General features: G+C 52.5%; 1 long non-coding RNA gene across 1 annotated transcript; it reads left to right on the forward strand.

Annotated features, from left to right (window-relative positions):
* Nucleotides 1–2,234: 2,234 nt before the first annotated feature.
* LOC135980131 (uncharacterized) lies at nucleotides 2,235–6,510 on the forward strand. Its single transcript, XR_010597350.1, has 3 exons — nucleotides 2,235–2,366; nucleotides 5,644–5,819; nucleotides 6,380–6,510. It is a non-coding gene; the product is annotated as an uncharacterized LOC135980131 (long non-coding RNA).
* The last annotated feature ends 2,553 nt before the right edge of the window (nucleotides 6,511–9,063 follow it).

Raw genomic sequence — 9,063 nt, forward strand, 5'->3', positions numbered from 1 at the left:
ACTGAGCACATTGTTTGGTCTTACTAAGGCAAAGTATAAAGCACTGACTGTTGAGGACTGAATCTCCCCCCTCTACATGGGGCAAATTACCTGCCCTCTCCTCCTGATGGCTCTTCTCTTTTCAGCCACAAACCACAGCGAGCGAAATCCGCCTGTCAGAGATTCCTCTCCCCCATTCCCTGAATGTGTCTCCCCATGTGCAAGGCAGGAGCTCTCATTCCCAGTCCCCCTCTCCCGGCCCCTGGGACTTGTTAGAGATCTGCCTGTGGGAGAGGTTCTCAAAAGCACAGTCCCCCACCCCTACGGTCAGTGCTCATGGGTCCTGGAGCAGGGGGTGGATTTAAGTCTGTGTTCTTGAGTTCACTATCCCTTTGCTACTCCGGCTGGCAAGCGCAGAGCTCATTCGGCCGTTCTCCTTCATCTGAACGTACAGATAGTGAGCCTAGGTGGAACGTTTGCTGTCTGAAGCACATTTGTGTTTGGGCAGGAAAAGTTGAGCAACAGTGATTACGTAAAGCGTGGTTTTATGATGGATGATCCCAAGCGGTGAGTTCCAAAAACAATCCATATCAGCAGGGCCGGCTTCAGGCACCAGCAAAACAAGCAGGTGCTTGGGGCGGCACATTTCTAGGGGCGGCATTCTGGAACCAGCCATCATAGGTGCTGACTCCGGGGCATGGGGAAAAAGTGCCCCCGCCACCCCAGCTCGCCGCCCCAGCTTGCCTCCGCTCCGCCTCCACCTGCTTCCCTGAGCGCACTGCCGCCGCTCCGCTTCTCCCACCTGCCTCCCAGGCTTGCTGCGCGCGAAACAGCTGTTTCACGCAGCAAGTCTGGGAGGGAGGAGAAGCCGAGCAGCAGGGCATTTGGGGGAGGCGGCGGTGGTGGAGCGGAGGTGAGCTGGAGTGGGGAGCGGTTCCTCTACCCCCCGTTACTTCCTGCGCCCCCCCACCCTAGCTCACCTCCGCTCCGCCTGCTCCCCTGAATGCGCCGCCGCTCCGCTTCTCCCCCCTCCCTCCCAGGCTTGCCACCTGTGAAACAGCTGTTTTGCACAGCAAGGCTGGGAGGGAGGGAGGAGAAGCTGAGCGGGGGGCGCTCAGGGGAGGCGGAGGTGAGCTGGAGCGGGGAGTGGTTCCTCTACCCCCCGTTACTTCCTGCGCCCCCCGACCCTAGCTCACCTCCGCTCTGCCTGCTCCCCTGAACGCGCCGCTGCTCCACTTCTCCCCCCTTCTTTGCCTGAGAGGGACGGGGAGAAGCAGAGCGGCAGTGCACCCGGGGGAGCAGGCGGAGCGGAGGTGAGCTAGGGTGGGAGGTTGCGGGGGGCCCCCAGGAAGCAATGGGGGGGGGAAATGTGGCACGCCCGGGGGAGGAGGCGGGGCTGGGGATTTGGGGAAGGGGTTTGGAAGGGGTGGAGTTGGGGCGGGGCTGGGGGAGGGGGGTACGAAAAAAAAAGTGGGGGCGGCCAACATTTTTTTTGCTCGAGGCGGCAAAAATCCTAGAGCCAGCCCTGCATATCAGAGGACTCCACTGAAACCCTCCCTCACACAGTTGTTGGCTGAGCGCTGCGGAGATCTGAGCCACGCTGCTGCATGCCCGCTCCCTTTTTTTTTTAAAGGGAATTTAATGCTGGTGAAAGGTGCCCCATTGACACCCTTGGACAATGAAGACCTCAGCTGCAGCCCAGGAAGTGACGATGAAGCTTCCTCCACACTGCCCCTAACAACACTCTGAGCTCATAGCTGGAGGGGCTGCCGACTAGGCAAGAAAGGCTCATTCAGCCTCCATGTCCCGTTCAATCCCTGAACCTACCAACAAGGGCCAAGTATGGTGGTTGACTCGGTAATGTGGACAGCGTGCACTGGGCACTGGTCCGAGACCCTTAGTTCATTTCATATAGGACATCTGCTGCCAGAGAAGCTGTATTAGCCATTAGCCATCAGCCTCTCGGTATTAGCCATCAGCCAGTAACAGGTCGTGACCAATTGAGGCCAGATTCACACTGGCAGCCTTGAGCTGAAATGCTCCATATCCTGTGCCAGTGATTCTCAATCTGAGGTCCATGGAGTCCTTGTTCATGCTCCACATTGAATTGCACAAGCTCTGGGGACTGGATTGCTGGGCAGGGCGTTGGCTCCACAGGAGGATTTCTCTTACAAAGAGGTTACATTGGTGAAGAGGTTTAATACCTTTTCTCCTAAGCCATCTAGTCCCTCATGTTGCCGTATTTCTGAATTTCTAGCAATGTGGCCGAGCTATGGCAGTTCCTATCTGCTGACCCGGCCCTCGGAGGACAGGTGATGGAGAACCTGGTTGTGAAGCTGCAGAGTCACCACAGCTCTGAGCACCAAGCCTCTCACACGTCTGCTGCCGTAAGTCACTGTTCGAACATCCATAGCCCCATACAGTTAAATCTATCCTATGTCTCTGTCACACGGCACACTCACTGCCAACGCGCCTCCTCATGCCAGGACATGATGTTGCAGGGCTTATTCCACACTGGTGTCCCCTTGTCCAGCCTCCTGGTTCTGCAACACTCCGCAGGTTCCATGGTCTGGCCCTCTGGCCACGTCACCTCTTCCAGGGTTAACAGAAAGTCCAATATGGGAAAACCCAACATGTAGTGGCCTCTGTGCCAGGCCCTCAGCCCCCATCTGAGCCTCATCATTCTTGGTCTCTTAGTCCTGAGGTCGGTACTTTGCCTCTTGCTGGGGAACCCAGACCTGACCTCTGCTCTGGGTTCCAGCCCACGGACCCCATGATAGGCTGCTAAGGACTGTTCCTTCAATCCCTCACCACTTCCCTGAGCTGCTCCTCCCTTTTTCCTGCTTGTTAGCAACTCCCAGGGGTCTGCAGCTTCTGCTTTTCCCGCCCTGGATTTGTGGCTCCTTGTGACTTCTTCCCACCCAACTTCTGAGGAGCTTCCTCAAAGCTGTTCCCAGCCTCCCTGGCAGCAGCTGGGCTGTGTTTCAAACAGTCCTTCTGGTTTCCCTCCATAAGATAGGAGTCCCTGCCCCCTAGCCTTCCTCCTGGAGGTGGCATTTACTTCAGGCAGTCCCTCCACCTCTCCTGCAGGCAGGACTCCCCCAGTCTCCTCCTTTATGCTGGGTTGTAAGTTAGCCAACTGTGGGGCCTTAGCCAGATTCTCCTGGTGGCCCTTTTTCCCCAGTCAGTCCTCAGGCTCAGAGGGTTCAGGCATAGGTGCTGGAACTGGGGGAACGGGGGTGCTGTAGCACCCCCTGGCTTGAAGCAGTTTCCATCATATACAGGGTTTACAGTTTGGTTCAATGGCTCTCAGCACCCCCACTACACAACGTGTTCCAGCACCCCTGGGTTCAGCCTTCTCCTGCTGGTGTTTTCTCTGCTAGGAGGGAGGAGGCAGCATGTATGCTGATCTCCTTCCTAAAGCTCATCCCAATTCACTGGGAGAGAGGGGAGTCCTGGCCCTCCCATTTTGCAAGGCTCCTGGTCCTAGGTCCTTACAGAAACATAACAGGAGTTCCTCCTGAACACGACTTATTCCTTGGACCACTTCTTCCCTACCAGTATTTCCCAGCTCCTTACGTATATCAGACATCTCAAAATCTGACAGGGCCACGCCACGTGACAAGGGTGGGCTGACCCCTAGCACCGCTACCTTTACAGGGACAGACTATCCCCTCCGTTTTGGGGCTACTCCATAATGTCCTGACAAACCCTTGGGGGAGGGTTCCATTCATCGCATCCATGTTGGAGCTCTGAGAATCCCCTGTGACACTGTCTGCCCTGGTGCCAGCTCAGGATAGGGTTGCAGGCTAATTCACTCAGATGCTAACAGAAATCAAAGGAGTGTCAAAAGCTATTGTAGTGTAATCAGGCAGTTCACCTGTGTGTTTGTTTAGTTCAAAGGAAAAGTTAAAGGAAACACTTATCTTTATAACCTGTTGATTGCTATTGTATTGTGTATATCCCTGTAATTAGTTAACCCTAGATCAAAAGTGTGCGTTGGTGTTAAAAGATGAGAATGAACTTGATGTGTAAAGTTTATGAAAACTAATGAAGGATTCTCGTTTGCTATTACATTACATTGGCATCGTGTATATCCCTGTAATTAAATTACCCATCAAACACAATTGGAGCCTTGGAAATGTAAATGAAGAAGACTGCTAACTTCAAAGCAAGGGCTACTGTGTTTGACAACGGGAATTCACAGACTAAGTCTGAATTTCCTACTCATCAAAACCCACTTGGGTAAAGACACTGTTCAGATTGGTTTCTGGAAAAGCTATAAAATAGATGGTCAAGGAATGATCCTGTATCTCTGACTGTTTGGACTCTTACAGGGAAGATGCCAAATGCAAAATGGAGATCCCCAGAAACATCTGGGTTCCTGAAAAGACTTTTAGGAAACCAAGAGATTACTACATCTCCGCTATCATTTGGGATTTACAAATTTTGACTCACCTGTTAATGTATTTTACCGGCTTTAACCTCTCAATAACTCTCATTTATTTTTCCTAGCTAATAAATCTTTAGTTAGTTTACTAGAGAATTGGCTGCCAGTGTTGTTTTTGGTGTGAGATCCAGAGTACCAATTGACCTAGGGTAAGTGACTGACCCTTTGGGGTTGGGAGTAACCTGATGTGGTGTGATTTTTGGTTTTAATAACCTTTAATCACAAAGTTCAGTTTGTCTGGGTGACAAGATAGGCTGGAGTGTCTAAGGGGACTGTCTGTGGTAAGACTGTCCTTGGTAAAACTGGTACTGTAATCCAGGAATGCACAATTGTTACTGGCTTTGTGAAATCCAGTTATAGAATATATTACTAGTTTGGGGTGCCTGCCCTGTTTTATGGCAGTCTGATCTAAGATTGGCACTCACAGTTGTGAACCACTCCAGAGAGCGTGACAATTGGCGTAGTCAGCACAGGAGTCACATGCCACAGGTCAATTGGGCTTAAAGATCATAACCCAACACTATTTAAAGTTTAAATTTGATATGGAAAGTTTTAAGGGTTAAAGATGAGTTACAATGGGTGAATCACAATCCTATGAGAGTCTTGACTCAAAAGAACTTGAAAAAGTATGTAAATAAAGGGGGCTATCTGTTAAGAAGAAAGCCGCAGAACACGAACTGAGAGATTTGCTCATGGACTTTGACCAAAAAGCAGGGTCTCAGCCCCCCTATACCCCAGATGCAGAAGAAAAGGCCCCTCTGAGGCACTTGGAAGCCAAGAAACAATGCAAGCATGAAAGAATGACGGTGGAAGTCCAAATGAGGGAGAAGAAAGATGCCGAGGAAGCTGATGAAAGAGCCACTCTTCTCTTCATTAATTTATTCTCTCCCATTCTTAGTCCCATGAGGCATTACCCCCACCCCAAGCATGCTGTCTCTGCAGCCCCTGCAGGTCAGGAAGCTCTGCGAGATCCGAAATCAAAGCTAGGTCCCCTGTGTGGCAATGCAGCCTAGTGTCACCAGACTCCACAAGGCAAAGCCTTCAACCTGCCAGTGCCCGGCTTCCCCCGCCCTGCTGCTCAGGGCAGTTTAACTCGGTTTGTTTCTCCATGAATCAGGGGAGTTTCATAGCACATAAGCAGGAAGTCCTGAGAACTGACACAGGAGGGAGTAGGATTTCCAAGTAAGCTTGTGTCTGTCTTGTTCCTTCTTCAGGCCACATGCGCTCTCTATGAGATGATCTCGGTGAGCAAGTCCAGAGATGCCACAACCCGCCTCTATCCTCAGCTGCTAATGGCTCTTCTTGTCGAAATCCATTTCAGCCTGGGACAGAGCATACCAGGGGATAAAGTCTCTGGAAGGGAAAGCAGCCGGCAGAGCCTCCACACCAGGTACTGCGCCTACTGGAAAGTCAACGGTCTAATTACATGGACAGTCATAGAGAAGTCATAGTTCTTTTCTCCAGCTCTCATGTGGCCCCTGCAGGTTTTCCATAACTCTCTAATTCTGAGGGAGTTAGCAGGCAGGGCTTAGGTTGCAAGGGTGTCTCTCAGTGGTAAATGACATACCGACCAATGCACTGCAGAGGAAGTAGAAAGACTATCCCAGCAGCTATGGGGAGAAATTAGTGGGAGCCAATTTGCCAGTGTGTCAAAGGAATGTGGGTCTGACACTAAAGGGCTGAAGTTCTCCTGTTCTGTGACATTGACATGCCCTAGTGCTGATGTGCAATTGTCTGTAGGATTTGCTCAGAACTCTTTCTCTTTCTTCATATTACTAAATTGTATTACTATAGTGCCTAGGAACCCCAGTCACGAACCTGTGCCTTCCTAAGCTCTATTTAAACCATTGGTGTGTCTTTCCACACACAAGTGAATCCGTCACTCCCTGACAGACCTACCATGAGGGGGCTCCTGGCACTCAGTCACGCTGGTGTGTTGTTTGAATCTAGCTCTGCAGTGGAGGCTATAAAGATGCTGCTTCTCTGTGTTGGCTGCCGTTCCGAGCTGACTGTTATGGAGAAGGAGCAAGGCTGGATCCTCCTACAAAGCCCCCAAGATCACCTCCATGGAGTGAGCCTGCTGGCCAGGTAATACACAAGCGTTTTCCATGAAGTCAGTCCTGCTAGTGGGGGCAATTCCAGAATGAAACATTCCTCACTTCTGGGCTGCCATGTGGCCCCAAGCTGACCCCTCACCCTCTTGTTGCACAACGTGCTTCTTCCCTTACTAACAAAGGTATTTCTGCTTTGTGTCACAGAGCCATGGTGCACTATGCTTGCCCTGAGACCACAAGGATGCTGCTGGACCTAGTGATCCCGCTCCTCGACAGAGGTGATAAGAAACACAGGCTGACCATGATGGCCTTCTTTGTAGAAGTAAGTTTCATTAGCTGATGAGAGCAATTGGGTCTTGTGTCCTAGATTAGTGAGCAACTCCTCAAATCAAGCCTTTGAGACTCATTATTGCGCTACATAAACGATGAGCTTTATTGGTCATGTCCACATTGCCAGGTGTCCATGCAGCACTGACTAGGCTGCCCCAGTCCTGTCCCAGCACGCTCAGTGTAAAATCTGAGATGGATCCTTTAGGGGATCATTGGTTGCTCCAAAGTTGTAATCAGGAGCCTGATGGGAATATCCAAGAAACTAAGGTTCTGTAGAACAGCATCAGCCTGGACTCTCCCGAAGGGCAGCTGGGTCTCCTGTCGGCATCAGCCTTTCTGCAGGTCCATGAAAGGTTCCTCCCTGCGAAGTCACTAAGGAAAAGCAAAGAGGGGCCTTGAGAGTGGGTATGGAGGAGAGAGGATCATGGTAAAAGCTCCCCCAGATGCAGGATCATTAGCTCTGAATGTGGTGAGCAATCTTTAACCTTCTCTATTGGATGGGTTAGTTAGAGGCACATCACCAGGAATGAGGTGGCTCTATAGACCATCGCTAGGTTGTCCTCCCCATTTCCACGGGTTCTGTCTGGCTAGTTCCTATTTTCAGTTTTCAGGGATTGTCTCCTCATCTAACTCATTAAGGGATGGGGTTTAATTCTCTCCTCACCAGGAGTCCAATCCTGGGCCCATTGAGATCAATGGCAAAACTTCCACTGACTTCAGTGGGGTCAGGATTTCAACTCAGGGGTTTGATTTCTCAGTCCCAACTTTCGCGTTATCTCAGAGCGGCTTGTTCTGCTTCACAGGGTCACCACGAGGGGTTCGGCTGCTCTTGGCAAACCCCCAGATGCACAAGAGTCCGCCATACAAATGGTCACTGAACATTTTGTTGCCCTACATGTTCTCCTGGAGGGTAGAGCAGCTCTGCTAACGCCTATGGCTGAGTCTAGTGCTAACGGCCAGGAAGTCAGTGGGAGGACTGGGTGTCACACACAAAGTGGGGCTGATGTATAGCAATGGACAGTACAACATGGAGGTTATGATGCCTCTCCACAGAACCGACACACAAAGTTTTCCGGTAAGCACCTGCTGCTGATTCGCTCTGTGTTGTTTTCAGCTTCTGCGTTACGAAGAGGCCAAGAAGCTCCCACATCCAGACACTTTGGACTGTCTCGAGGAGTGGACAAAACACCCCAGCCCAGTTTTCCGTTCACTTGGTCTAAGAGGACTCGGCATCCTGGCAACCCAACCAGGGAAGGTGAGAGCCCAGGCTTGGTTAACTGGAAAACGACGAGGTGGCTGTGACCCAGTGGACTGAGTTCTGGGCAGGCAGTGAGGCACAGTGTTCTGAGCCCACCTCTGCTGCTGGCTTGCTGACCCCCTCGGTGCCTCCATTTCCCCAGCAGGAACGGGGATCACAACGGCCCCTCAATGCAGATCTTTCCTGGGAGAGTATTTTAGATGGGATTTTACTGCTTGGATTTCAGGTGGACGTTATCATTCTCCTAGGGCTACCACACGTCCGGGTTTCCCCGGACATGTCTGGCTTTTCGCTCTTTAAATAGCTGTCCGGGGGTGGATTTCTAAAAATCTAAAAATGTCCGGGATTTCCCCCCAGTCGGCTATTTATCGACCGAAAAGCGGCTGACAGGGCGGCCGAGCGCCGCTCGCATTGGGGCCTCGGCAGCCAAAGCCCCTTCCCAGCTCCCCCAATCCCCTGCAGCCTTAGCACGCCGCCTGGCAGCGCTGGGGGGCGGGGCTGTGCGCCTATAAGGGAACGCGGCGGTGGGGCTGGCAGCGGCGGCCAGAGCCCCTCCCCCACTTCCCCCCCTCCTCCACAGCCACAGCATGCCGCTCGGCAGCACTCGGGCGGGGCGCTCCTTGGGGCGCGGAGCCAGACACCTGCTCTAAGCCGAGTGGCACGGTAAGGGGGCCAGGGAGTTGGAGAAGGGGGGCAGTCAGGGGACAGGGAGCGGGGCGGGGGTTTGGATGGGTCGGGAGTTCGGGGGGGCTGTCAGGGGGGCAGAGGTGTGGAGAGGAGTTGGGACAGTCAGGGACAGGGAGCAAGGGGGGTTAGTTGGGTCGGGGGTTCTGGGGGGGCTGTCAGGGGGCGGGAAGTGGGAGGGAGTGGCTAGGGGGCAGGGCTACCCCCCCCAATGGAGTGTCCTCTCTTTGAAAGTTCAGATATGGTAACCCTAATTCTCCCCCATGCAAATTACCCCAGCAGCATTCCTGTTCCTTCTTGGAGAGACC

The sequence above is a fragment of the Chrysemys picta genome, unplaced genomic scaffold (genome assembly GCF_011386835.1).
Source record: "Chrysemys picta bellii isolate R12L10 unplaced genomic scaffold, ASM1138683v2 scaf1919, whole genome shotgun sequence".
NCBI classification, from domain to species: Eukaryota; Metazoa; Chordata; order Testudines; family Emydidae; genus Chrysemys; species Chrysemys picta.